Raw genomic sequence first — 27,199 nt, 5'->3', positions numbered from 1 at the left:
GCAAGATTCCCCGCATTGGGATGTGCAGGTATGCTTCTTTTAAATCTAGAGTTGCCAACCAGGCATCTTTGACTAGCTTATGAAGTAACTGAAGAGTCAGCATCTTGAATTTTGGAATGTCCAGAAAGGCGTTTAGAGTAGACAGGTCCAGAATTGGAAGCCATGATTTGTCTTTTCTGGGTACCAGAAAAAGCCTGGAATAGAAACCTTGTCCCTTTTCCTCTTCTGGTACTGGTTGAATAGCCCCCATGTGCAAGAGGGAAAGTACTTGTTTTTGAGCCTCTGCCCATTGATTTGGGGGTAGGTCTGGCCGCCTGTTTGTTGGGCAACATGTGGTAATGAAATCTGTATCCCTGGGACACTATATTTAAAATCCATTTGTCCTGGGTTATGAGTTCCCAGTTCTTTGCATGAAGAGCAATCTTTCCCCACAAAGGGACATCTAAAAGGTAAGTGCTTGGTAATTTTAAAAGGAAGTCATTGAGACTCATTTACCATAAGGGGGTGTCTTGTTATTTCCGGATTTGGAAGTGGAGGCCCCCCATTGCTTAGTTCTGAGAGTCCCCTGGTACTGAAACCTGGTGCTTTTGGTTTTTCCGGGTTTGGCTTGATTGGATCTGGAAGGGGCTGGAAAAAGACCAATTCTTAGTAGGCCAGTGCCTACTAAATCTTGGAGGTTGCACTTGTAAGAAATCTTTAACAGTTTGCATAGATTTAGATTTATCTTCCATCTTTTTTAGAACTTCTTCAGCCTTATTGCCAAACAGACTGTCCTGATTTAAAGGAGCATCCAACAATTTTGCTTTAACATGATCAGACAAAGACTGCTCCTTAAGCCAAACATGCCTTCTAAGCACAGACCCAGTAACAGCAGCCCTGCAGGAGGCCCTAAAGAATCAAAACCACAATGTAAAGTATGTTTTCCAACTTGTTCAGCAAAATGCAATAAATCCTGTAAATCTTTATTTTCCACACAGTCAGGAATCAACATCATTTTCTGTTTAAGCAGTCCAATAATATGCTGTTGATATTTTAACATATGAAATTGGCAGTTTAAAGCCCTTATTGCCAATGTTGCAGAAGTATAAACCTTTTTACCCCATCTATCCAGAGCCCTGGAGTCTCTATCAGAAGGGGTAGGATTTTTAGCAGTAGAAGCCTTAATGCCTTTGGGCCTCTGAGAAATGGTTTCTGGATCTGCAACAGGATTTTTGAAAAGTAACTTGTAAGACTCCGGAACCCTGTAGTATCTGTCAGGTTTACTAGGAGCCGGAGGCAGGGAATCAGGGGCCATAATGCATTCCGAAAATACATCAACAATGTCTAGTACAGAAGATATAGCCAAGGGCCTTTGCTGAGGTAGAAGGAAATCTTGAATTTTGGAATCTCCAAAAAGGTGTTTAGAGTAGACAGGTCCAGGATAGGACGCCATGAATCGTCTTTTCTGGGTACCAGGAAAATCTCTAGTAGAAACCTTGTCCCTTTTCCTCTTCTGGTACCAGATGAATAGCCCCCATGCTTGAGAGAAAGTACTTGTTTCTGGGCCTCTGCCCACTGATTTGGGGGTAGGTCTGACCTCCTGCTTGGTGCTGGCAACATGTGGAAGTGAAATCTGTATCCCTGGGACACAAAACGCATTTGTCCTGGATAATGAGTTCCCAATTCATTGCATGAAGAGCAATCTTTCCCCCCAAAGGGGCAGTCAAGTTGATAAGTGCTTAGAAATTTTAAAAGGAAGTCATTGAGACAGTTTACCATAGAGGGGAGTCTTATTATTCCCAGATTTGGAAGTGGGGTGGCTCCCCACTGCTTCGTTCTGTGTGTTTCCTGGGACTGAAACCTGGGGTTTTTGCTGTGTCTGGGTTTGGTTTGAGAAGATCTGGAAGGGGCTGGAAAGGACCAATTCTTAGAGGGCCAGTGCCTACTAAATTTAGGAGGCTGAACTTGTAAAAAATCTAGCAGTTTGCATAGACTTAGCTTTATCTTCCATCTTTTTAAAAATTTCATCAACCTTGTTGCCAAACAGGCAGTCCTGACTTAAGAGCATCCAACAATTTAGCTTTAACATGATCAAGCAAAGACCGCTCCTTAAGCCAAGCATGCCTTCTGAGCACAGACCCAGTAACAGCAGCCCTGCAATTGACCTCTAATGAATCAAAACAACATTGCAAAGTATGTTTTCCAACTTGTTCAGCAGAATGCATTAAATCCTGTAATTCTTTATTTTCCACACAGTCAGGAATCATCATTTTCTGTTTAAGCAGTCCAATAACATGTTGCTGATACTTTAACATATGAAACTGGCAGTTTAAAGCCCTAATGGCCAAGGTTGCAGAAGTGTAAACCTTCTTACCCCATCTATCCAGCGCCCTGGAGTCTGTCAGAAGGGGTAGGATTTTTAGCAGTAGAAGCCTTAATGCCCCCTGTGAAATAGTCTCTGGATGTGCAATAAGATTTTTAAAAAGGAACTTGTGGGACTCAGGGACCCTGTAGTATCTGTCAGGTTTTCTGGGAGCAAGAGGCAGGGAATCAGGGGCCAAACTAGATTCCGAAAAAGCATCATCAACAATGTCTAGTACAGGAGGAATAGCTGAAGGCCTATGCTGAGGTAGGAGATGGAAATCCCTAAGCCTCTTTTTTGAATCAGAAAAATCCTGGCTTTCCCAGTGGAAATTCTCCCTTAGAGTATGTTAGGTTTCCCCAAAAGAAAAATCCTCAGGAGGGGAAGTAGAGGGAATGGAGTCCTTTACATCAGAATCTTCATAAGTAGATAAGGGCAAATCCAAATCATCAGAAGAATATATGAACACAGAATCCTGATCAGATGATTCATAATCAACTTCAGTCCTAGGCCTCTTAGAAGGGGGGTTGGCTACCCCTGATTACAGTTATTAGATCTTCAGCCATTCTTATTTGTTTTTTAGGCATAGAGGCCTACGCATGTGACCTGGGCATCATTTATTTAGGCATGGATCGAGATTTAGGCCCAAGTAAAGGAGGAGGCATTTGTTTAATATGCAAGTCAGTAGGCCTGAATGCACAGTCAGAAGCAGATACCTGTATAGTGGCTCCGGACCCATCCAAGGTAGAGACATCCACGGGTTCCATAGTTGAAGTATCTCTCTGCATTCCGGACTCAGAATGGGTCTCAATAGAGGCCTGCGAATCAGAAGTAGCGGGTATCAGGGGCTGCAAATGCGCCTCACTGAGTACCGGCGAAATGGCAACTGGCTTAGGAGAAGCGTCGTTGGCAGTTTTGGACCTCGGCGGCCTGTGTCTGTCTTTACCTTTGCATTTTTTTGGAATCCCGGTAGTCGGATGGCTAACGGACGGCATTTCTGGATAATTAAACCAAGAACCAAAATATTTAATGGCGAAAATATACAGACGACGGATAGTGCACTGATTAAATAAAGCACAAAACCGACAGCAAGGTACGTCGTGGTCAGGGCCTAGTACGAATGAAAATCTTTATGAGTTATTTGCTTTCCACAAGTAATGCAATTATTAACTTTTACTGACATCAGTAAGGAGCAAGAAAAAGTTTCCCCAACGGGGTACTTAGCTTTAGTTGAAGACTTCGGTTCTGAAACTCGAAAATGAAAATTTCAGGAGTCTGCCGACCGGCACTTGCGAACTGCTTCTGCTTTGGGCACCGCATGGCAAGAAAGACTGATGTAATGGCATCGGCTACATGTTTTATACCCCTGGCGTCATGGAAGAGACAGCAACAGACGCAGTACCCAAGACTTTGTTAATCAGGCCAACTGAGGGCTACATGCAAGCAGATAACCCAAATGTAATGACTGAAACAGTAAAACACGAAGAACATCAGTAGAAATAAAATAGCTTATTTTGAAAACGTAGTTGCCAGCTGATCAAGTTATCTCCAAAAAAGTTTCTGGAACAGCTAGCACAACAAACTTTCAATACAGTGAAACTTAAAAAAATAAAGTTATGTACTTACCATAACGTTCCATCAGAGTTGTTGCTCATTTGTCTTCAACCTATTGGTTACAAATCTGACGCAACCATATACTCCAGCATCTGGACTGAAATCCAAGCTCCTCCCCTACCCATAATGCTCCAGTCTCCTTCCTCCCCTCAGGAGTTTGCTGTAGGACGGCGCCAACTCCCACACAGCAAAAAAAAAAAAAAAAAAAAAAGTCCAAGTCCAGCCCAAAACAAAGGGACTCTGGCTGACAAACTGCAAGTTGGGAGCCATAATTAACTTCCCAAGTGATGCTGACATCCTACAGAAAGGCCTCACTGACACCAATGACTGGTGTCAGAACCATGGCCTTAAGCTCAATGCCAAATAAATCTGTCATCCCCTTTGGGAAAAACCCAGTTCCCATGAATCACCACATCAATGGTAGTCCACCGAACACAGAAGGCGTCATAAGAGATCTGGGAACACAGATTGACATCAACTTCTTTTGACCACCACATTGCCACTGTGGTCAGAAAGTCCTTCTATGTGGCAGATCTCACTACTAAGGGTTTTGCATCCAGGAAGAAAGAGGTCATTGTCTCCCTCTATTCTTCCCTCATTAGGCCAATCATAGAGTACAATGCCCCATTTGACATATCTCACTAGACACCTGCTTCAACTGGAGAGGCCACAAAAGTACCTCACAAAGAGGATCCTAGGCCTTAAACACTTGTCCTATATGGACAGACTCAAAAAACTCCAACTATTCTCCGTCTCATATTGCCTACTTAAGAGGCGATCTGTGCTCGACTTACAAAGCCATGTCTGACCCAGCTCTGTTAGAAATGCTACAGCTAACGAAATCCCAATCCCTCCGCACTACACTCTCCAGAGACCTCAACCTCATTACCACAATCAACAGAACATGCTGGAGGGACAGGTTCATAACACAGAGACTGCCCATGCTATGGAATAAACTTCCCATACATGTCAAAATGAGCGCCTCACTGGCCCTCTTCAAGAGAGATCTTGATAAGTGGATGGGAAATAGAAAATTCACACCAGGATCACTCCAGTGGCTGTACTCAGAGGCACGGGGAACTAAAGGTCAGGTAGCACAATGCCAGGGTAATCCTACGGGCTAGGCTTGTAAAGGCTCCAGGGCCATTAGCCTAGTACACACCTATGAACCTATAAAAAAAACTTAATCCCTGACCAAAAGAGGCATAGGCACATAAAGACTCAAGTCAGGCCAAGAAGAAGCCTGTGTCTGCATCTGTCCAGTCTACTCCAGAGCTAAAAAGGCAGGGGAAAGAAAGCAGGGATGGCTGAAGACAAATGAAAAGCAACAACTCAAATGGAACATTATGGTAAGTACAGAACTTCTTTATATGAAGTTGTTCTTCATTTGGTCTTCAACCTACGGGACAGAGTCCCTAACTCCAATAACCTTGGGAGTCACTCATGGAAAGATGTTCCAGAGCCAAAAGAAGCCCTGCTCCTGAACAGAATATCCAATTTGTAATGAGAGAGAAAATATGTGAAGAGGACCAGACCAAGTAGCTGCTGAACAAATGTTGTCAATAGGAACCCTGGACCAAAAGGCCGCAGAAGCAGACACTGATCTAGTAGAATGTGCCCAGACAGGGCCAGGCAGAGGCAGACCTTTGGAACGATAAGACAGAGAAATACAGCTGGAAATCCAGTGAGCAAGCGTGACCTTAGAAATTGGCTTTCCCAGATGTGGCTTAGAAAAGGATACAAAAAGCTGACCCAACTGTCGAAAACTTTCGGTTCTATGCAAATAAATCGCAGCTGTCTGCGAACATCAAGTAAACTTAATTTGTACTCCCCCTTTGTTTTGGTAATTTGGGAAGAAGACTGGCAAATTAATCACCTGGTTAATATTCACTTCAGAGGCCATCTCTGGTAAGAAAGATGGGCTAGTACGAAGAGTCACTCTGTCCTTATGGAAGAACAGATAAGGGGGCTTGATAGATGATGCCAGCAGCTCAGAGACCCTCTTGGCTGAGGTAATAGCCACCAAGAAGGCAATCTTCCACAATAAGAATTGCAAATAGACAATGGCAGCTGTTTCGAATGGCAGATGAATCAGGGCCTGTAAAACCAAAGTTGGATCCAAAGGAGGCATGGGTTCCTTGATAGGAGGCCAAAGGGAAAAAAAAGGTACCCTTCAAAAAGGCAGTGTAAAGCTTAGAAGCCAAGGAAATCAAATTCTACCACACATTGAAATTTGAAATTGCTGCCAATTGAATTTTAATTGTAGAAAAAAGTACAGTTGTGTACACTTACCATAAATGTAGATGTTCGAGTGTATTCACTGTTGCAGTCATTACATTTGGGTTATCCTGCTGGCAGGTTGCCCTCAGTCGGCCTGAATTCCAAAGGCTTGGGTCCTGCGTCTGTTGCTGTCGCCTCTTCCCTGACGTCAGGTCATCAGGGGTATAAAAGATGCAGCCGACGCCATTTTATTCAGTTTTTCTTGCCCCAGATGTCAGGTGTCCCCAAAAGGGTAGGCTAAAATTATGTAAATAAAACATACATGCACCAAAATAAGCTTTACCTTCATCTATAAGCAAAATACACCACCTAGGTTGTATAGATTAGAGAAGTAAAGATAAGTTCCAGCAAAAATAAGGGGAATGGCGGGTGGGTAACCTGGACTGCAACAGTAATACACTCGAACATCTACATTTATGGTAAGTGTACACAACTGTACTATGTTCTTCGTGTTTCACTGTTGCAGTCATTACATTTGGGTTGAGTCCCAAAGCTATGGTTGGGGGGCTGGAGCTAAACAGCATTAGGAGTGGCTATGAGGCCCTGCAGAACTGCAGTGGCAAAGCCTGCCCTGGATTTAGAGTAAAGAGGCAGATTGTAATGTTTTGTAAATGTATGCACTGAACTCCAAGTAGCAGCCTCTAAAATGTCTTTGGTTGGTACTCCCCTGAGAAAGGCTGCAGAAGTAGCTGCAGCTCTGGTTGAATGTGGCCTAATGCCCTTAGGCACTGGTTTGCCATGCTGTGAGCAGCAGAAACGAATGCAGTGACCTATCCACTTTGAAATGGTCTGCTTGGAAATGGCCTTTCCTTGTGATGCTGTGGCATATGCCACTAGTAATTTTTCTGTCTTTCTGAAAACTTTAATTTTGTCCAAGTAGAATCTAAGTTTTCTGTGTACGTCCAAAGAAAGTAGAATTTTCTCCCCCTTGTTCTGTGATTTTGGATAAAAAGTTGGCAAATGAATTGTTTGGTTAAGGGTTACACTGGATACCACCTTAGGTAGGGTTTGTTCTCAGAGAGACCCTGTCTGGATAAAAAATGATAAAGGGTTCCACAGCCATGAGAGTCTGTAGCTCTGAAACTCATCTTGCAGAAGTTATTGCTAGGAGCAGAGCTGTTTTCCAAGATAAGAACTTTATATCCGCAGTAGCAGCTGGCTCAAATGGAGGTAAGGTGAGTTTTTTTTTCCAAGACATAATTGAGGCCCCATGCAGGTATTGGCGCTCTCCTTGGAGGCCTTAAGTTTTTGACTCCTCTGAGGTACTGCCTTAATAAAGGATGAGAAAAGAGTGGTGGTTCTGTATTGTAATGAGCCGAAATGGCAGAGACATGGATTTTAATTGATGAAAAAGATAGGCCTTTGTCCAGCATCTCAGTTAAGTATTGCAAAATCTGAGGAATATTTGGGACAGCTGTATCAGTTCCTTGAGCATGGTTCCAAGCGCAGAATCTCTTCCATTTCCCAGCATAGGATTTTCTAGTACTAGGCCTTCTGGCTTCTAAAATGGCATCCATCACAGCTTTACTGAGAGGTGTGGTTTGTATGGCTACAGTATCTGCCATGCTGCTAGGTTTAGGGTCCTGAGATGGCTGTGCAGAATTGGATTGTTTTGCTGGGACAGGAGATGAGGTATTCGAGGTAAGGTCCAGGCTGGATATTAGGACAAGTTCCTTAAGATCGGATACCAGTACCGGCGTGGTCAGTCTGGTGCAATCAGAATCATTTTTGGTTTCTCCTGTCTGACCTTTAGGAGTACCTTGGGGAGGAGAGGCAGTGGAGGAAAGGCATATACTGATAGGTTTGTCCAGATGAAAGATAAGGCATCCACTTTCCAAGCTTGTCTGTGATGAGTCCTTGTGCAGAATCTTTTTAGTTGATTGTTTTGAGGGGAGGCAAACAGATCTATGTCCCGGTGTCCCCATTTCTGTGTTATCATGCTGAAGACATGTGGGTCCAGGTGCCACTTGTGGGGATCCTTGAGGTTTCTGCTTAGTTAGTCTGCCAGAGTATTTTCCTTTCCTGGCAGGAATTGTGCCTGCAGATGAACTTGGTAAGTTAATGCTATGTTCCATAAAGCCATGGCTTGTCTGCACAGGGGATAAGAATGAGTGCCCCCCTGCTTGTTTATGTACCACATGACCATGGTGTTGTATGTCTTTATCAGTAGTTGTCCCGGGTGAAGTAGATCCTTGAAGGCTGTCAGGGCATTTTGAACAGCTAGCATCTCTTTTTGATTGACATGTAGATGCTTTTGGTTTGTGGACCAGGTGCCCTGAATGCCTCTTCCTGCCATGTGTGCCCCCCAGGCATAATCTGAAGCATCTGTCGTTAGGCTCTGCCTGGCTGGGGGTAGTGAGAATGGCTGTCCCTTATTTTGGTGGTAAGCCCTTGTCCACCATCGAAACTCCTATTGCAGGCAGGGAATTAGAGTAATCATTGTTTCCAGACTGTGGCAATGTTGTGTCCAGACACTTTTTAGGTACCACTGAATTTTCCTCATATGCAGTCTTGCATAGGGAATTAGTAAGATGCAGGATGCCTTGAAGCCCAAAGCCTGCAGAATTTTTCTTGCAGATAACTGGGCCTTCGTTGCCATTTCCTTGAAATAGGTAGTCAGTTGCCTTTGTTTGTCTGGAGTGAGATAAGCCATCTGGGCAGTTGTATTTAAGCTTGCACCCAGGAATATTATCTCTTGTGAGGGTACTAGTTTCGATTTCTTTTTGTTGACTTTGTACCCTAGGCATGTTAAAAGTCTTATCACAAACGTCAGATGCTGTAGTAGAATGTTCTTGTTCTCTGCTTGTATGAGGCAGTCGTCCAAGTAAGGATATATTTGTATTCCTCTTTGTCTGCAGTAAGCAATTACTGGTGCCAGGCACTTTGTGAAGACCCTGGGCGCAGTAGATAAGCCAAAGGGCAGTGCAGAGAATTGGTAATGCTTTGAGGCAGCCTTGAATCTGAGGTATCTTCTGCATGATTGTCTGATTGCGACATGCAGGTATGACTCGTTTAGGTCTAAAGTCACAAGCCAAGCCTTGCTACCCAGCATGGGAAGAAGCTGCTGTAAGGTCAACATCTTGAATTTTGGTATATCCAGGAAAGTGTTTAGAATAGATAGGTCTAGTATTGGTCTCCATGCTTTGTCCTTTCTGGGTACCAAGAACAGCCTTGAGTAAAATCCTTGTCCCTGCACTTGCTGTGGCACTTGTTGAATGGCCCTCATGTCCATGAGAGCTGCGACTTGTTTTTGAGCCTCTGCCCATTGATTTTTTGGAGGTCTGGCCAACCGTTTGCCCTTGGCAGGGAATAAAAATGAAACTTGTAGCCTTGTGACACTGTCTAGAACCCATTTGTCCTGGGTTATAATGTGCCAATTTTGAAAAAAAGTGCTAGTTTCCCCCCTAAGGGTGCTGCCAGAAGTTAAGTGCTTGGTGCAGGCAGGGGAAAGTCATTGGGACTGTTTCCTATATGATTGTGCTTTGTCTTCTCCACCACCTTTGGAGGTAGAAGCACTCCACTGTTTAGACCTGTAGGATCCTTGTGGCTGTGTGATCTGCCTCTAGGGTGTCTGGATCTGCCCCTTTGAAGTCTGTCTGAGACTAGAAAGGACCAATTCTTTGTAGACCAGTGTCTGCTAAATCTAGGTGACTGTACCTGTAATAAATCCTTGACCGTTTGCATAGATTTATCTTTGTCCTCCATTTTCTTTAACACCTCTTCTGCCTTAACACCAAACAAGATATCATGTTGTAAAGGAGCACCCAATAATTTTGCTTTAACATGGTCAGGCAGATTTTGTTCCTTTAACCAAGCATGCCTCCTAATGACAGAACGCGTAACAGCGGCCCTGCAGGAGGCCTCCAGAGAATCAAACCCACACTGCAAAGCATGCTTTCCAACTTGTTCAGCTGCATGCATTAAATCCTGCAATTCTTTGTTTTCTGCGCATTCAGAATTTGCCATCATTTTCTGTTTAAGCAGTGTCATGATATATTGCTGTTATTTGAGCATACGAAACTGGCAATTTAAGGCCCTTATAGCCAAAGTAGCAGATGTGTAAATCTTTTTTCCCCCATCTATCCAGTGCCCTAGAATCCCTGTCAGAAGGGGTAGGATTTTTTGCAGTAGAAGCTTTGACCCCTTTTGGACCCTGAGAAATAGTTTCTGGGTCTGCAGTAGAGTTTTTGTAAAGGAATTTATGAGAGTCAGGGACCCTGTAGTATCTGTCCAGATTAACAGGAGCTGGAGGTAAAGAGTCAGGGGGGTCAGACTAGACTCCGAGAACACATCATCTACAATGTCCAACACAGGTGGAATAGCTAGAGGCCTGTGTTGAGGTAGTAGAAGGAAGTCTGAGCCTTTTCTTAGATTCTGAAAAATCTTGGCTCTCCCTGTGGAAGTGCTCCCTCATGGTATACAAGGTTTCCCCAAAAGAGTAGTCCTCAGGAGAAGAAGCTGAAGGAATTGATTCTTCAGCATCAGAATCCTCATAGGGGGGAAGAGAATATTCCTGATCAGAACAGGAATCAGAAGAAATGGAAACCTGATCTGAAGATTCACAGTCTGTCTCTTGCCTAGGCCTCTTAGCAGGAGGTGGATGGGAACCCCTGATCAAGGTAATTAAGTCTTCGGCCATTTTGAGCATCTGTTTTTGGGCATGGAGGCCTGTCCTTGTGGCTGGTGAACTTGTTTCTTTGCCTTTAAAGGTGTTTTAAACTTCGTCTTTCTAATCGGTTTAATATATAACTGTTTACGTCTGAATACACCCTCAGAAGCCTATGCCTGCTCAGCAGCTCCGGACCAATCTGAGGGAATAATCTCAGAGGCTCCAATACCTTGAGTTTCCAGCGGTCTGCGACTCTAAAGTAAAGTCAAACAGAACAAAAGTAGTGGGCGTCAGGGGCTGCAAACTAGCGACTTGCTTAGGAGAAGCTTCGTTGTCGGTTTTGGACCTTGGTTGCCTGTCTTTTTCTTTGTGTTTTTTGTGAACTTTGATAGTCGGATGGCTATCCGACGACATTGTATAATTAAATCTTTGCTCAAAATAGCTTAAAGCAAAATTGTACCGATGCTTAATAGTGCATTGGTTAAATCTAGCACAAAACCGACAATTAGCAACGTCGTGGCCAGGGCCTAGGCAAGGAATACAGTAAGAATGAAAGTCCTTATGAGGTATTTGCTTCCCACAAGAAATACAATTAACTTTTTCTGACATCGGTCTAGAGCAAGAAAAAAAAGTTTCCCCAACAGGGTACTTAGCTTTTAATGAAGACTTCGGATCTGAAACTCGAACACGAAAATCTCAGTAGTCGGCCGGCACTTGCGAACTGCTTCTGCTTTGGGCACCGAGCGGCAAGAAAGACTGAATAAAATGGTGTCGGCTGTATCTTTTATACCCGTGATGACCTGACGTCAAGGAAGAGGCGACAGCAACCGACGCAGGACCCAAGCCTTTGGAATTCAGGCCGACTGAGATCAACCTGCCAGCAGGATAACCCAAATGTAATGAGTGCAACAGTGAAACACGAAGAACATCTAGTGTGAAAAATATGAGCTAGAAAAATCCAAAATGTCAGGGACAGGAGAAGCCCAGATAGAGAAACGTTTCCCACTTATTGGTAAAGATCTTCCTGCTAGAAGCCTTATGAGCCACAAAGTACAGTTATGTACACTTACCATAAATGTAGATGTTCGAGTGTATTCACTGTTTCAGTCATTACATTTAAGGTAATCTGCTGGCAGGTTGCCCTCAGTCAGCCTGATTAACAAAGTCTTGGGTCCTGCGTCGGTTGCTGTCCCCTCGTCCATGAAGTCAGGTCGTCAGGGGGTATAAAATATGCAGCCGATGCCATTACATCAGGTTTTCTTGCCCCAGATGTCAGGTGCCCCCCCAAATGGGGCGCAAATAAAATTAAAAACACAAAAGTATACCTCCAACCAAAAGCAAATACACCAAAAAGGCTTTTAAGCATAGTAAAAGAAAGTAGAGGTATAGTCAGGGAAAAACAGGGGGCTGGAGGGAGGGTAACCAGGACTGCAACAGTGAATACACTTGAACATCTACATTTACGGTAAGTGTACACAACTGTACTATGTTCTTCGTGTTTCACTGTTGCAGTCATTACATTTGGGAAGATTCCCAAAGCTATGGCTGGGAGGATGAATTTATACAGCATTAGGACCAGCTATAAGGCCCTTAAAGACAGCAGTGGCAAAACCAGCTCTGGATTTAAAGATGACTGATAAGTGATAATGGTTGGTGAAAGTATGGACAGAACTCCAGGTAGCAGCTTCTAGTATATCCCTGGTAGGAACACCTCTGAGAAAGGCTGCAGAAGTAAATGCAACCCTGGTGGAGTGAGATCTGATCCCCTGGGGGATAGGTTTTCCATGGTGCTTATAGCAGAAATGAATGCAATGGCTTATCCATTTAGAAATGGTTTGTTTTGAAATAGCCTTCCCCTCTGCCGCAGTTCAGATTTTCTTCTAAACTTAGTTCTGTCCAAGTAGAATCTAAGTTGTCTGTGCACGTCCAAGGAATGCAGAATCCGTTCCCCTTTGTTCTGTGGATTGGGAAAGAAGGTTGGTAAATGAATGGACTGATTAAGAGCCACACTGGAAACCACCTTGGGCATGAAGGATGGATTGGTCCTCAGGGATACCCTGTCCGCATGAAAGATGATGAAAGGCTCCACTGCCATAAGGGCCTGTAATTCAAATATCCTTCTAGACGAAGTGATTGCTAAAAGGAAGGCTGTTTTCCAAGAAAGAAATTTTAAGTCTGCAGTAGCATCTGGCTAGAAAGGAGGTAGAGTGAGCTTCTCCAAAACAAAGTTAAGGTCCCAGGCAAGGGTAGGACCTCTCCTGGGTGGTCTCAAGTTCTTTGCCCCTCTGAGATACTGCTTGAGCAGGGGATTAGAAAAGAGAGGTGGTTCTGTGTTACAGTGAGCTGAAATAGCTGAAGCGTGGATTTTAATAGAGGAAAAAAAAAAAAGACAGGCCCTTTTGAAGCATCGCAGTTAAGTACTGCAAAATCTGAGGTAAATTGGGCGCTGCTGTGCTCCTCCCTAAAGACTAGTTCCAGGCACAGAATCTTTTCCATTTGACAGCATAAGATTTTCTAGTACTAGGTCTTCTCGCCTCCAAGATTACATCCATCACAGGTGTGCTGAGGGATGCTAAGGGTGAATTTAAGTGATTAGCCAGGCTGCAAGGTTCAATGTTGGAAGCTGAGGGAGCAGAATTTGGTTCTCCTGCTGAGACAGCAAGGAAGGATTCTGAGGCAGGTGCCATAGAGATATTTGTGACACACTGCGCAGGAGTGGGTACCAGTGTTGGCGTGGCCAGTCTGGAGCAATCAAAATCATTCTTGGTTTGTTCTGTTTGACTTTTAGCAGAACTTTGGAGAGCAGAGGCAGAGGGGGAAAGGTGTAGACTGATAGGTTTGTCCAGCTGAAGGACAGAACATCCACTTTCCAGGCTTCTTTGTGGGGAGTCCTTGTGCAAAACTTGTCCAACTGGTAGTTCTGGGGGGAGGCAAATGATCTATGTGTGGGCTCCCCCATTTGCTTGTCAACATGTTGAAAATCCGTGGTTCCAGTTTCCACTCGTGTGGGTCCATGAGATTTCTGCTTAGTCTGTCTGCCAGTGTATTCAATTTTCCTGGCAGGAATTGAGCTTGTAGGTGCACTTGGTAGCTCAAGGCTGTGTTCCACAATGCCATGGCTAGTCTGCAGAGGAGGTAGGAATGTGTACCCTCCTGCTTGTTTATGTACCACATAACCGTGGTGTTGTCTGTCTTTACCATTAGTTGTCCTGGAAGAATGTAGTCCTTGAAGGCTGTCAGAGCATTCTGTACAGCTAACATTTCTTTTTGATTGATAATGTAGGTGCATTTGATTTGGGTTCCATTTGCCCTGAATGCACTTCCCTGCCAGGTGAGCCCCCCATGCATAGTCTGATGCATCTGTAGTTAGGATTTGGGTGGCAGGGGGTAGTGTGAATGGCAGTCCCTTGTTTTGGTGGCAGGCCTCTGCCCACCACAGGAACTCCTGGCGTAGGGAAGGTATGATATGAATCATTGTTTCCAGGCTGTGACAATGTTGACTCCATAGACGTTTGAAGTACCACTGTAGTTTCCTCATATGCAGTCTTGCATATGGAATTAATAGAATGCAGGAGGCCATGAACCCCAAGGTTTGCAGTATTTGTCTTGTAGATAGCAGGGTTTTTGTGGCCACTTGTTTGAAGTTACCAAATGAATTTGCTTCTCTGGCATGAAGAAAGCCATCTGGACAGTTGTAGTCAAGCTTGCACCCAGGAATGTAATCTGTTGATAGGGTACGTTTATGGTGTACCCCAGACAAGTTAGAACCTTTTTTTTTTTACATATGCCAGAGGACTTAGAAGTATGCCTTGGTTTTCTGCCTGAATTAGACAATCGTCCAGGTATGGATATATTTGAATATTTCTTTGCCTGCAGAATGGAATTACTGGAGCCAGGCACTTTTGTGAATACCCTGGGTGCAGTAGACAAGCCAAAGGGCAGTGCAGAGAACTGATAACGCAAGTATCCTGCTTTGAAGCGTAGGTATCTTCTGCTAGATTCCCTGATTGGGATGTGCATGTATGCTTCTTTTAAATCTAGAGTTGCCAATCAGGCATCTTTGCCTAGCATAGGAAGTAATTGGAGAGGAGTCAGCATCTTGAATTTTGGAATGTCCAGAAAGGTGTGTAGAGTAGACAGGTCCAGAATTGGACGCCATGATTTCTCTTTTCTGGGCACCAGGAAAAGCCTGGAATAGAAATCTTGTCCCTTTTTATCTTCTGGTACCAGTTGAACAGCCCCCATGTTTAAGAGGGAAAGTACTTGTTTTTGAGCCTCTGCCCATTGATTTTGGGGCAGGTCTGGCCGCCCATTTGTTGTTGGCAACGTGTGGAAATGACATCTGTATCCCTGAGACACTACATTTAAAACCCATTTGACCTAGGTTATGAGTTCCCAGTTTTTTGCATGAAGAGCAATCTTTCCCCCACAAAGGGGTGGCTAAAAGTTAAGTGCTTGGTCATTTTAAAGGAAAGTCATTGAGACTGTTTACCACAGGGGTTGTCTTGTTATTTCCAGATCTGGAAGTGGAGGCCCCCCCATTGCTTAGTTCTGAGAGTCCCCTGGGACTGAAACCTGGTGTTTTTGGTGTGTCTGTTTTTGGCTTGAGAGGATCTGGAAGGAGCTGGAAAGAACCAATTCTTAGTAGGCCAGTGCCTACTAAATCTTGGAGGTTGCACTTGTAAGAAATCTTTAACAGTTTGCATAGATTTAGCTTTATCTTCCATCTTTTTTTTAGAACTTCTTCAGCCTTATTGCCAAACAGGCAGTCCTGATTTAAAGGAGCATCCAACAATTTTGCTTTAACATTATCAGGCAGAGATTGCTCCTTAAGCCAAGCATGCCTTCTAAGCACAGACCCAGTACAGCAGCCCTGCAGGAGGCCTCTAAAGAATCAAAACCACATTGCAAAGTACGTTTTCCAACTTGTTCAGCAGAATGCAATAAATCCTGTAAATCTATTTTCCACAGTTAGAAATCAACATCATTTTCTGTTTAAGCAGTCCAGTAATATGCTGTTGATATTTTAACATATGAAATTGGCAGTTTAAAGCCCTGATTGCCAAGGTTGTAGAAGTATAAACATTTTTACCCCATCTATCCAGCGCCCTGGAGTCTCTATCAGAAGGGGTAGGATTTTTAGCAGTAGAAGCCTTAATGCCTTTGGGCCTCTAAGAAATGGTTTTTGGATCTGCAACAGGATTTTTGAAAAGTAACTTGTAAGACTCCGGAACCCTGTAGTATCTGTCAGGTTTACTAGGAGCCGGAGACGGGGAATCAGGGGCCATATTGGATTCCGAAAAAACATCAACAATGTCTAGTACAGGAGGTAAAGCCAAGGGCCTATGCTGAGGTAGAAGGAAATCCCTAAGACTCTTTTTTGAATCAGAAAATTCCTGACTTTCCCAGTGGAAATGCTCCAATACGGTATGTAAAGTTTCCCCTAAAGAAAAGTCCTCAGGGGGAGAAGCAGAGGGAATGGAATCCTCTGCATCAGAATCCTCAAGTAGGTATGGACAAATCCAGGTCATTAGAAGAGTCAGAAGAAACAGAGTCCTGATCAGAAGATTCGTAGTCAAGCTCAGCCCTAGGCCTCTTAGAAGGGGGGCGGGTTGACTACCCCTAATCAGAGTAATTAGAGCTTCAGCCATTTTGATCATTTGTTTTTTAGGCATATTGGCCTGAACATGTGGCCCGTGTCTGTTTTTTAGACATAGATCGAGATTTAGGCCTTAGTATTGAAGGTGGAGTCAGTTTAATATGAAAGTCTGTAGGCCTGAATACACCCTCAGAAGCCGGTGCTTGCACAGCAGCTCTGGACCCATCGAAGGTAGAGACATCCGCGGGTTCCATAGGAAGTGTCTTGCAGCATACCAGACTCCGAATGGGTCTCAGTAGAGGCATGTGAATCAGAAGTAGTGGGTATCAGAAGCTGCAAAAGTGCCTCACTGAGTACCGGCGAACTGGCGACTGGCTTAGGAGAAACGTTGTTGGCAGTTTTGGACCTAGACGGCCTGTCTCTGTCTTTATCTTTACGTTTTTTTGGATTCCCGGTAGTCAGATGGTTAACAGACTATATTTCTGGATAATTAAACAGAGAACCAAAATATTTAAAGGCAAAAATGTACAGACGATGGATAGTGCGCTGATTAAATAAAGCACAAAACCGACAGCAAGGTACGTCGTGGTCAGGGCCTAGGCAAGGAATACAGTACAAATGAAAATCTTATGAGGTATTTGCTTTCTACAAGTAATGCAATTATTAACTTTTACTGACATCGGTAAGGAGCAAGAAAAAAAAAGGTTTCCCCAATGGGGTACTTAGCTTTAAGTTGAAGACTTCGGTTCTCAAACTCAAAAGTTTCAGGAGTCAGCCGACCGGCACTTGTGAACTGCTTCTGCTTCAGGCACTGCATGGCAAGAAAGACTGACGTAATGGCGTTGGCTGCATGTTTTATACCCCTGACGACCTGACGTCAGGGAAGAAGGGAGAGCAACCGACACAGGACCCAAGACTGTTAATCAGGCCAACTGAGGGCAACCTGCCAGCAGATTACCCTAAATGTAATGACTGCAACAGTGAAACACGAAGAACATCCAAGATCTTTTTGACAGGCAAAGAGAGCACACGAGTCCTGGCCATCAGAGAAACTGGAGCAGCCAAGTGGTGAGCTTCAGGCTGACTATGTCCGGGTGAGGAACCCCTGACACGTGTGTGAGAAGATTTAGAACTGGATCTAGAGTGCAAGGGAGGACACACTAGATGATACCAAAGAGTGGGTAACCAAACTTGGCGAGGCCAGAAGGGGGCAATGAGGATGACTTTGCTCTTCAACCATTGTGCTTTCTGAATAAACTTTGAGATCAGAAGAGGAGAAGAAGCATACAGTAGACAAAAAGGACAAGCGTGGACCAACGTGTCTCTGGGTGACTCCCCTAAAGGGAGAATCAGAGTGAAAAACTTACTCCATTTCAAGTTGGAAGGAGAGACGAAGAGATCACAGCAAGGATAACACCATTTTTGAAAGATCATGTCCACTACTAAAGGATTCAGAGACCACCTGCAAGGCATCAGAATGGTTCTGCTGAACCTGTCCTCTAGAATGGCGGACTTCCCCAGTATGTGCGTTGCCACCAGAAACCGGTTGGAAGAGATCATCCTCTCTCACAATTTCATGGCCTCGTAGCAAAGAGGAGAAGATCTGGTCCACCTGTTTGTTGACGTACCAGATTATGGACATGTTGTCCATCTGGATGGCAACAGCCCAGTAGAAGGCCTCAAGGGCTTGCAATGCCAAAAGCAACACCCTCATCTCCAGGACACAGACAGGCAGATTGGTCTCCAAGGAGGACCAGTGCCTTGGACCATCTGTCCCATGCAATGCCCCCCCCCCCCACCCAATCAGGGAGGCACCTGTGGTCACTATGATCCAGTGGGAAGAAAAACAAATGGGCGGCCCAGAAGAAGGTCTGGGGACTGAAGCCACCACCAAAGAGTCCATCAAAACTCAGTATAGTCAGACCGGACACGATAAAGGAAGTCTGAGAAGGGACCACTGTACCGCTAAGGTCTACTGGAAAATCCTCATGTGAAGACGTGCAGTTGGTAAAAGGATGATTGTGGCCGTCATGGACAATAACTCCCAAAGAACCATACCTGCTGGGGGGGAGATAGGTCTAAAGAATAGACTTCATGTGATGTTGGAGTGACAATAACCTGTCTGGAGGCAGAAACACCCTGCTCTGTATCATATCCAACTGAGCATCTAAAGTCCAACACCTGAACAAGTTCCTAGTTCAACTTAGCTAAACTCATCATAATGCCCAGGGAAGGGGCTAAGAGGAGGAGGTATTCCCTGGCTTGAATCAGCTGAAGCCTGGAAGCAATGGAAAGAAGCTAATAGTCCAGGTAAGGTAAGACCTGAAATCCATGCAGCCACAGGTGAGCCACCACTGCCGACATCACTTAGGTAAACACCCGGGAGGCATTTGAACTGAAAATGACTGGCTCCCAGCTGGAAGCAAAGAAACCATCTGGAGCCTCTGTTCACTTTCTCATTATATAGTATACATCCTGAAGGTCCACCGAGGACATCCAGCGGTTTTGTCTGCAGAAAAGGGCAGAATGAAATGTAGGGTGATCATCTGAAACTTCATATTGGCAATGGGCAGGTTTCAGGGTAGTAAGATCCAGAGTGGGTCTTTAATCCCTTGTTTTCTTTGGCACCAAAAAGAACCTGGAATAAGTGCCTGTTCCGGACTGGGCTGGGGGGATGGGCTGGATGACTCGTTTTTCAAGCAGACTGGCAATTTCTATGGCTGTCGCCTCCTGTTGACTGGGAGGAACATCTGGGAAGTTTCTCTTCAGAGAGGGAGGATGAAGAACGGGATGGAATAACCTCTGGGTATGATTTGAAGCACCCAATGATCGTTCCTGACAGACGCACAGGCTGTTGGGTGTAGGGAGACACCCACCCCCACCCCCCGACTGTCTCCAGAGTGCAGCAGTTGGGTAGTCCTTCAGGATTGCTGAAAAGGTCTGTACAAGAATAAATCTCGAGACCCCGGGTTCCTCGCACTGCCTCTGCCACGTGGGTGTTGTCCATTTCCCCCCACCCCTGGGAGAACACTAACCCTGAGCATCCTGGGAAAAACCCTGAGACTTTCAAAACCACAACTTCTTGATCCTCCACGGATTCCTAGAAAAGGAACGCTATGGAGTGGAGAAGCGGATCCCGATGGCAGACAAGGTCTTCCAGTCTTTCTCATTCTGGGTAAGTGACACGAACAGTTTTGTCAAACAAAGTTGACCCGTCAAAGGGTGCTTTTGTGAATAATGCCTTAAATGGCTCCGAAAAAGCAAAGCCAGAGTCAGGCATGCCACCTAATGGCAACGCTCGTCCCGGCCACCCTAGAAGCACCCTCAGTCACATGAGAAAGAAGCCTTATGAATGTTTTCGAAATGGCAGTTAGAGTGGCCAGATGGGAAGAGAAACCTTCTCCTCTGTCGACATGGATTCTGTGGCAGACTCAGACTTCCTAAACTAGGTCCCCTCTGCAGTCTGGTGACATGGGCCTAACAGTTCAGCACACACAGGGCAAAGGTAGCTGAAGCATACACCTGCTTCCCAAAGCAGTCCATTGCCCTCAACTCCCTATCTTCAGGATGGGCAGAGGAGCTTTCCTGGCCCAGCTCCTTCTTGGTGGCTGCCGCAACCACCATGGCATCAGCTGGGGAAACCTTGGACCAATGGGCCTGTCCGAAGGCACACTAAGAATCTTGCCAGAGTGTTTAGAATGGGATCAACAGTGTCTGGTTCCTTCCAGGTCCTACAAGAGATAAGATCCACCAAAGGATCTGCAGGGAGGACACCCAAGATGTACAAGGCCCTGTACCAAATGCCTCCAGGAATCCAGACTCTTTGTTGGACTCGAGGGAAACCACCCACCTTTCTGATGCAGAAAGATGTCCCCAAAAGAGACACTGTCAGGGGGTGGTCAGGGTGTGGTCAGGGGAACGCCCTCCCCCCTTCATCCAAATCTGCATCTTCCGTGAAAGATTCTGGTGGGGAATCCAAGTGCCTCCTCTTGTACGTATGTTTCAAGGCACCTCTTCAGGGGGAAGCTACAGGCAGGACTCCTAAGCTCTGGGGTACTCCTGAAAAGGAACATTACGAGGCGGTCTGGCAACAGGCTGTCCCCTGAGGGAGCAGGAAGAATGACTCCATCCCAGAACCAGAAAGATCCACGGTGGAATCTGAGGAAGAAAGTGTCAAGGTTCTCGAAGGAGCCAAGAGGACCATCTCCACCACCTTGAAAGCCAAAGGTGAGCAGAGACCTCAGAAGGCAGAGCAACTGAAGCCAAAACTTTTGGTGGAGCCTCCTGGACCATAACCCCCAGCGCCGAATGAGGAGTTGGAGCCAAGCTTTCCAGCGCCGAAGCAGCAAGGGGAAGGGATAGCGCTAAAAACTTCACAGCTGACACCAATCCCTTGGTGCAGATGCTGAAGCTACAGCTCCGAGAGTTTGTCCGGTCCAAAGACACAGGAGCTGAACTTCTCAAGGTAACTGTCGGCGTAGAGTTACAAGGGACTATTAGCACAGACACCCCAACACTAGGAAACCTCGAACCAAAGGACTGTGAAGCTGAAGGTCGAATCAGAGAAGGAGATACTGGGAGGAAACCAGACTGCATGCTTATGGCTCCAGAGGGGGATGCCAGTGGAGGAAGGAGCAGGCAAGACCTCAAGCTGAATTTGGGCCCGAAGAAACCATCATCCTGTCAACTCCAGCATCAGACAGGCACCAAGTGAACTGGACAGAGGAAATTACTAACCCTGGTTTGGAATAGCAGAGAGAGGAGGCAGAGGCATGAAGCCCTAGTTCGGGAACTTCTCCAGGGAGAAATGGGGTGACCGGAGCCTAGGAGAAGCCTGGGCCAGTTCGGTCCTAGACAGGACAGGAGGTTCGGCTGAAGAAGACAGGTCAGGAGACATCTTCCTCTTCCAATCCAAATCCTTATGCCTGACCCGATCTCCTTCTCCAGGCTTCTTGGCAGGAGTTTGAGTCCCAGAAACAGGAGGAATAGAATTTAAGAAAGCACGTATGGGTTGAAGCCTGCGCAAATCGAGCAGGAGGAATTCAAGATGGGAACCTCAAAACATCAGACAGAGGATTCTTGTGACCACACTACATACGTTTCCTGAACCCCAGCTTAGGAGCGTCTGCCATGGGGACAAGAGACACACACACAGACACGCGCACACACAGACATGCGCACACACAGACACACAAAAAACAATGGTAGACAAAGGAAAAGAGAAAAGCTAGAAAGAAGAATTTTTTTATAACGAAAATGGGGATAGAAGGGTAGGAAGATAGACAGACAGCGAGAGAAAAAAAACACAAGAAAAACTTAGTTACTATAAAAACCTTGAGGAGCTTAGACAAGCAGCGAACCAGGCTGTTCAAAACAAGCGGCAAACAACATCTGAGAGGAGGGAGAGAGAGTGGGGCATTATAAGTAGGGAAGGAGCTTGGATTTTGGCTACAATGCTGGAGTACACAGCAGAGTTGGATCTGTGCCAGATACGAATCCCATAGGTTGAAGACCAAATGAAACCGCTCCAATAAAATAAACAGTGTCCGTGCAGTTCCAGCTTTAACAGTAAAGAACAAAAAGCAACCAAAGAGAAAACAAATCTCAGAAAGATCATATGAGTGGAAAGGCCAAATAAGGAACAAACAGCAAGAGAAACACGGTATAATATTGGTAGTTTACAGCTCTTACCTTGAATCCAGAAAGGATCACTAAGCAGCTCTATATTTAAATGGCAAAAGACAAAGTTATAAATGTTTTCCACCAATACGGAGAAAATTAGTTAGAAGGACTTCACCAGAAAGCAGTCTGAAATCAAGTCCAGGGCAGAAAAAGAAGAACTCCAAATCAGGCACAAATGAATACTCCAACAATCTATGGAAACAAAAACAATACTCAGTTAGTGCTCTATAGCCTAAAACAGTCACACAGGACAAATAGTTTAGTACAGCACGGCCAAAAGCAAACATCACGTCTATTTTCAAAAAGTCAATAGGGAGAGCAAATGCTCAGTGGTTCCGATTTTTTAATCTACAGGTTTAACGTGTTCAGAGCATCAATATGAGGTACCCAGCCATTCAAGGCTTGAAATAGTAAGAAAAAAAAGGTTGCTGTGTACTCCTTCAAAAAGGACCAGCTTACCTATACTTGGAAATTTGACAGTGTAGCACAACAACCATACAAAACACCTACAACATCAGAAGATACAATATCATTCAGTGCTGATGGCAAATCTACAGGTAATGAAAAGTCTGAAGTACTTGGTCAAGCGAGAAGGAAACTAGCAGATTTACATTCTAAAACACTCTCCTCACTTTCACTAAAGCCATTTACTAGAGCTCAAGTTAGTACCATTTCCCTCAGTAGAAAATAAAAAAATGACAATAAAAAAAAAAAAGTTTCCAACAATTGCACCTAACAAGGCTGAAAAAATATACACAAATGTATAGCTTGAACTTGACTGACACAAGTGAAGGACAATTAAAACAGCTTTAAAAACTGCTGCACAAGAAAAAAAAATATCACACCATGGTAACAGTACAGTTGTGTAAAATTTTACCATAACAGTAGATGTCCTTGCCTTCAACGCTGCAGTATTCATTACAAATGAGGACTCCCTGCCGTGAAGCCCACCATCCGGCTAGTATACCAAAGTCTACCATTGCTTTAAGGTACGCTGACCGTCACCTATACACTCCTTGCACAATGTAGGGCATAAAGGTGACGTTCAGGCGTACCATCCTCGGAAAAGACTGCCCCAGTAGGAACAACAGTCCAAGGAAAATCAAGGAGAACCTGTACATCCAGGAAGGGGAAAAAAAATAGGGGGATGGAGGGAGGGAGTGAATGCTGTAGCGGTGAAGGCAAGGATATCTACTGTTATGGCAAGATTGTACACAACTGTACAATGTCTTTACATTCACCACTGCAGTATTCATTACAAATGGGAAAGTGCCAAAGCTCAAGAAGAAACTTGGGAGGAGGAAGCAGCAGGAGAGCCCTCTAGGAAGCCATGAAGAACGGAATCAGCAAAAAGTACAGTTGTGTACACTTACCATAAATGTAGATGTTAGAGTGTATTCACTGTTGCAGTCATCACATTTGGGTTATCTGCTTGCAGTAGTCCTCACATGGCCTGATTACCAAATTCTTGGGTCCTGTCTCAGTTGCTGTCTCATCTTCCATGATGTCAGGGGTATAAAGCATGCAGCCAAACACATACACACACACACACACACAATGGTATACCTCCAACAAAACAGCAAATACACCAAACAGCTTTTTAAGCATAGTAAAAGATAATAGAGTATAGTCAAAAGAAGTCAGGGGGCTGGGCTGGAGGGAGGGTAACCAGGACTGCAACAGTGAATACATTCTTAACATCTACATTTATGGTAGGTGTACACAACTGTACTATGTTCTTAGTGTTTCACTGCTGCAGTCATCACACTAGGGTAGATTTCCGAAGCTAAGGATGGGAGCAGGAATTTAGATAGCATTAGGGCCAGCTATAAGGCCCTGGCAAGACTGCAGTGGCAAAGCCAGCTCTGGATTTAGAGAAAATTGGCAAATGGTAATGCTTGGTGAAAGTATGTACAGAACTCCAGGTAGCAGCTTCTAGGATGTTCCTGCTAGGGACACCTCTCAAAGGCTGTAGAGGTAGATGCAACCCTGGTTGAATGGGGTCTAATCCCCTGTGGGATAGGTTTTCCATGGCAGTTATAGCAGAAATGAATGCAATGGTCTCTCCGTTTAGAAATGGTTTGCTTTGAAATAGCCTTCCCCTCTGCCCCTGCAGCAAATGCCACCAGCAGTTGTTCAGATTTCCTTTGAGGTTTACTCCTGTCCAAGTAAAATCTAAGTTGTCTGTGCACATCTAAGGAGTGCATTATCCGTTCCCCTTTGTTCTGTGAATTAGAAAAGGTTGGCAAATGAATGGATTGATTAAGAGCCACACTGGATACCACCTTGGGCATGAAGGAGAGATTGGTTGTGAGGGACACCCTGTCCGCATGAAAGATGATGAAAGGCTCCACTGCCATAAGGGCCTCTAATCAGATACCCTTCTTGCTGAAGTGGTTGCTAAAAGGAAAGCTGTTTTTCAAGAAAGGAATTTTAACTCTGCAGTTGCAGCTGGCTCAAACGGAGGAAGAGTGAGTTTTTCCAATACAGAGTTAAGGTCCCAGGCTGGAGTTGGGGCTCTCCTGGGTGGTCTTAAGCTTTTGGCCCCGCTGAGGAACTGCTTGAGCAGAGGGTGAGAACAAAGTGGTGGTTCTTGTAATGAGCTGAAATGGCGGAGGAGTGAATTTTGATGGAGGAAAGTAGGAAAAGGAAAGGCCCTTGTGAAGCATCTCAGTTAAGTACTGAAGAATCTGAAGTAAATTGGACCCTGCTGTGGCCATCCCTTGAGTTTGGTTCCAGGCAAGGAATCTTTTCTGTTTTTCAGCATAAGACTTTCTAGTACTAGGCCTCCTTGCCTCCAAAATGACATCCAACACTTGTTTACTTAGGGTAACGGAGAGATTAGGTAAACAGTCAGGCTGCCAGGTTCAGGGTTTGAAGCTGGGGGTGCAGAATCTGGCTCTCCTGCTGTGACAGCATGGTAAGGGTCTGAGGCAGGTGCCATGGAGCTAGCTGTGACATACTGCGCAAGAGGTGGTACCAGTGTTGGCATGGCCAGTCTGGTGCAATCAGTATCATCTTTGGTTTGTCCTGTTTATCTTTAGTAGTACTTTGGAGAGGAGCAGCAGAGGAGGAAAGGCATAAACTGATAGATTTTTCCAGCTGAAGGACAGAACATCCACTTTCCAAGCTTGTTTGTGGGAGTCCTTCTGCAGAATTTGTCCAACTGGTAGTTCTGGGGAAGAGGCAAATAGGTCTATATCTGGGCTCCCCCATTTGTTGATCAACATGTTGAAAGTCTTTGGTTCCAGTTTCCACTCGTGTGGGTCCATGAGATTTCTGCTTAGTTCGTCTGCCAGTGTATTTAGTTTTCCTGGCAGACATTGAGCCTGTAGATGCACTTGGTAGCTCAAGGCTGTGTTCCACAGAGCCATGGCTAGTCTGCAGTGGTGGTAAGAATGGGTACCGCCCTGCATGTTTATGTACCACATGACAGTGGTGTTGTCTGTCTTTACCATTAATTGTCCTGGAAGAATGTGGTCCTTGAAGGCTGTCAGAGCATTCTGTACAGCTAACATTTCTTTTTGATTGATATGCGGGTGCATTTGACTTGGGTTCCATTTGCCCTGAATGCACTTCCCTGCCAGGTGAGCCCCCCCCATGCACAGTCTGATGAGTCTGTTAGGGTTTGGGTGGCAGGGGGTAGTGAGATTCTAACCGTAGGCAAGGTATGATAGGGATCATTGTTTCTAGATCCTGAGAATGTTGACACCATAAGCTTTTTAGATACCATTGTAGTTTCCTCATATGCAGTCTTGTAAACTGAATTAGTAGAATGCACGAGGCCATTAATCCCAAGGCTTGCAGTACTTGCCTTGCAGATAGCAGAGTTTTTGTGGCCACTAGTTTGAAGTATGTTGTCAAATGAATTTGTTTCTCTGGCGTGAGGAATGCCATCTGGGAAGTTGTGTTCGAGCTTGCTCCCAGGAATATAATTTGTTGACTGGGTACCAGATGTGATTTATTTTCGTTTATGGTGTACCCCAGACAAGTTAACACCTTTTGTACAAATGCCAGATGATTCAGAAGTATGTCCCGGCTTTCTGCCCGAATTAGACAATCGTCCAGGTATGGGTATATCTGAATATTTATTTGCCTGCAAAATGCAGTGACTGGAGCTTGGCACTTTGTGAATACCCTACGCGTAGTAGATAAGCCAAAGGGCAATGCAGAGAACTGATGGTGCATATAGCCTGCTTTGAAGCGTAGGTATCTTCTGGCAGATTCCCTGATTGGGATGTGCAGGTAGGCTTCCTTTAAATCCAGTGTTGCCAACCAGGCATCCTTGCCTAGCATAGGAAGTAACTGGTGAAGAGTTAGCATCTTGAATTTTGGAATCACCGAAAAGGTGTTTAAGGTAGAAAGGTTCAGGATAGGATGCCATGAGTTGTCTTTTCTGGGTAGAAGGAAAAGTCTTGAGTAGAAACCTTGTCCCTTTTCCTCTTCTGGTACAGTTTGAATAGCCTTTATGCTTAAGACAGAGAGAGTACTTGCTTTTGAGCCTCTGCCCACTGATTTGAGGGTAGACCTGGCCAACCTTCTGGGGTTGGTAACGTGTGGAAGTGAAATATATATCCTTGGGGAAACTATATTTAAAACCTATTTGCCCTGGGTAATGAGTTCCCAGTTTTTTGCCTGCAGAGCAATCGTTCTCCCTAAAGGAGCAGTCAGCTGAGAAGTGCTTGGAAGTTTTAAAATTAAGTCATTGAGACAGTTTACCATGGGGGGAAGTCTTACTACTCCCTGATTTGGAAGTGGGAGCCCCCCACTGTTTAGTCCTGTGCGTAACCTGGGACTGAAGCCTGGGTGTTCTGCTGGTTCTGGGTTTAGACTGAGTAGGCCTGGAAGAGGCAGGAAAAGACCATTTCTTAGAGGGCCAATGCCTACTAAAGCTTGGAGGCGGTACTTGTAGGAAATCTTTAACAGTTTGCATAGATTTAGCTTCTTCCTCCATCTTTTTAAGAACGTATTCTGCTTTGTTGCCAAACAGGCGGTCCTGATTTAAGGGAGAATCCAGTAATTTCGCTTTAACATGATCTGGCAAGGATTGCGCCTTAAGCCAAGCATGCCTTCT

The 27,199-nt window shown here is 44.9% G+C and overlaps 1 protein-coding gene across 2 annotated transcripts in view; it reads right to left on the bottom strand.

Moving 5' to 3' along the window:
• Positions 1 to 27,199, bottom strand: part of LOC122808822 (killer cell lectin-like receptor subfamily F member 2) — a 1,412,691-nt gene that overhangs the window by 1,116,337 nt on the left and 269,155 nt on the right. For both annotated transcript variants that reach the window (XM_044079894.1, XM_044079895.1), the window contains one exon: positions 22,135 to 22,317. The gene's annotated coding sequence lies outside the window, so the exon portion shown is untranslated. The remainder of the gene's footprint in view (positions 1 to 22,134; positions 22,318 to 27,199) is intronic.

This window comes from Protopterus annectens, chromosome 8.part0 (assembly GCF_019279795.1).
Source record: "Protopterus annectens isolate FY-2018-M chromosome 8.part0, PAN1.0, whole genome shotgun sequence".
Lineage (NCBI taxonomy): Eukaryota > Metazoa > Chordata > Ceratodontiformes > Protopteridae > Protopterus > Protopterus annectens.
The sequence above is the reverse complement of the archived record's forward strand: the minus strand, read 5'-3'. Positions and strand labels throughout refer to the sequence as shown.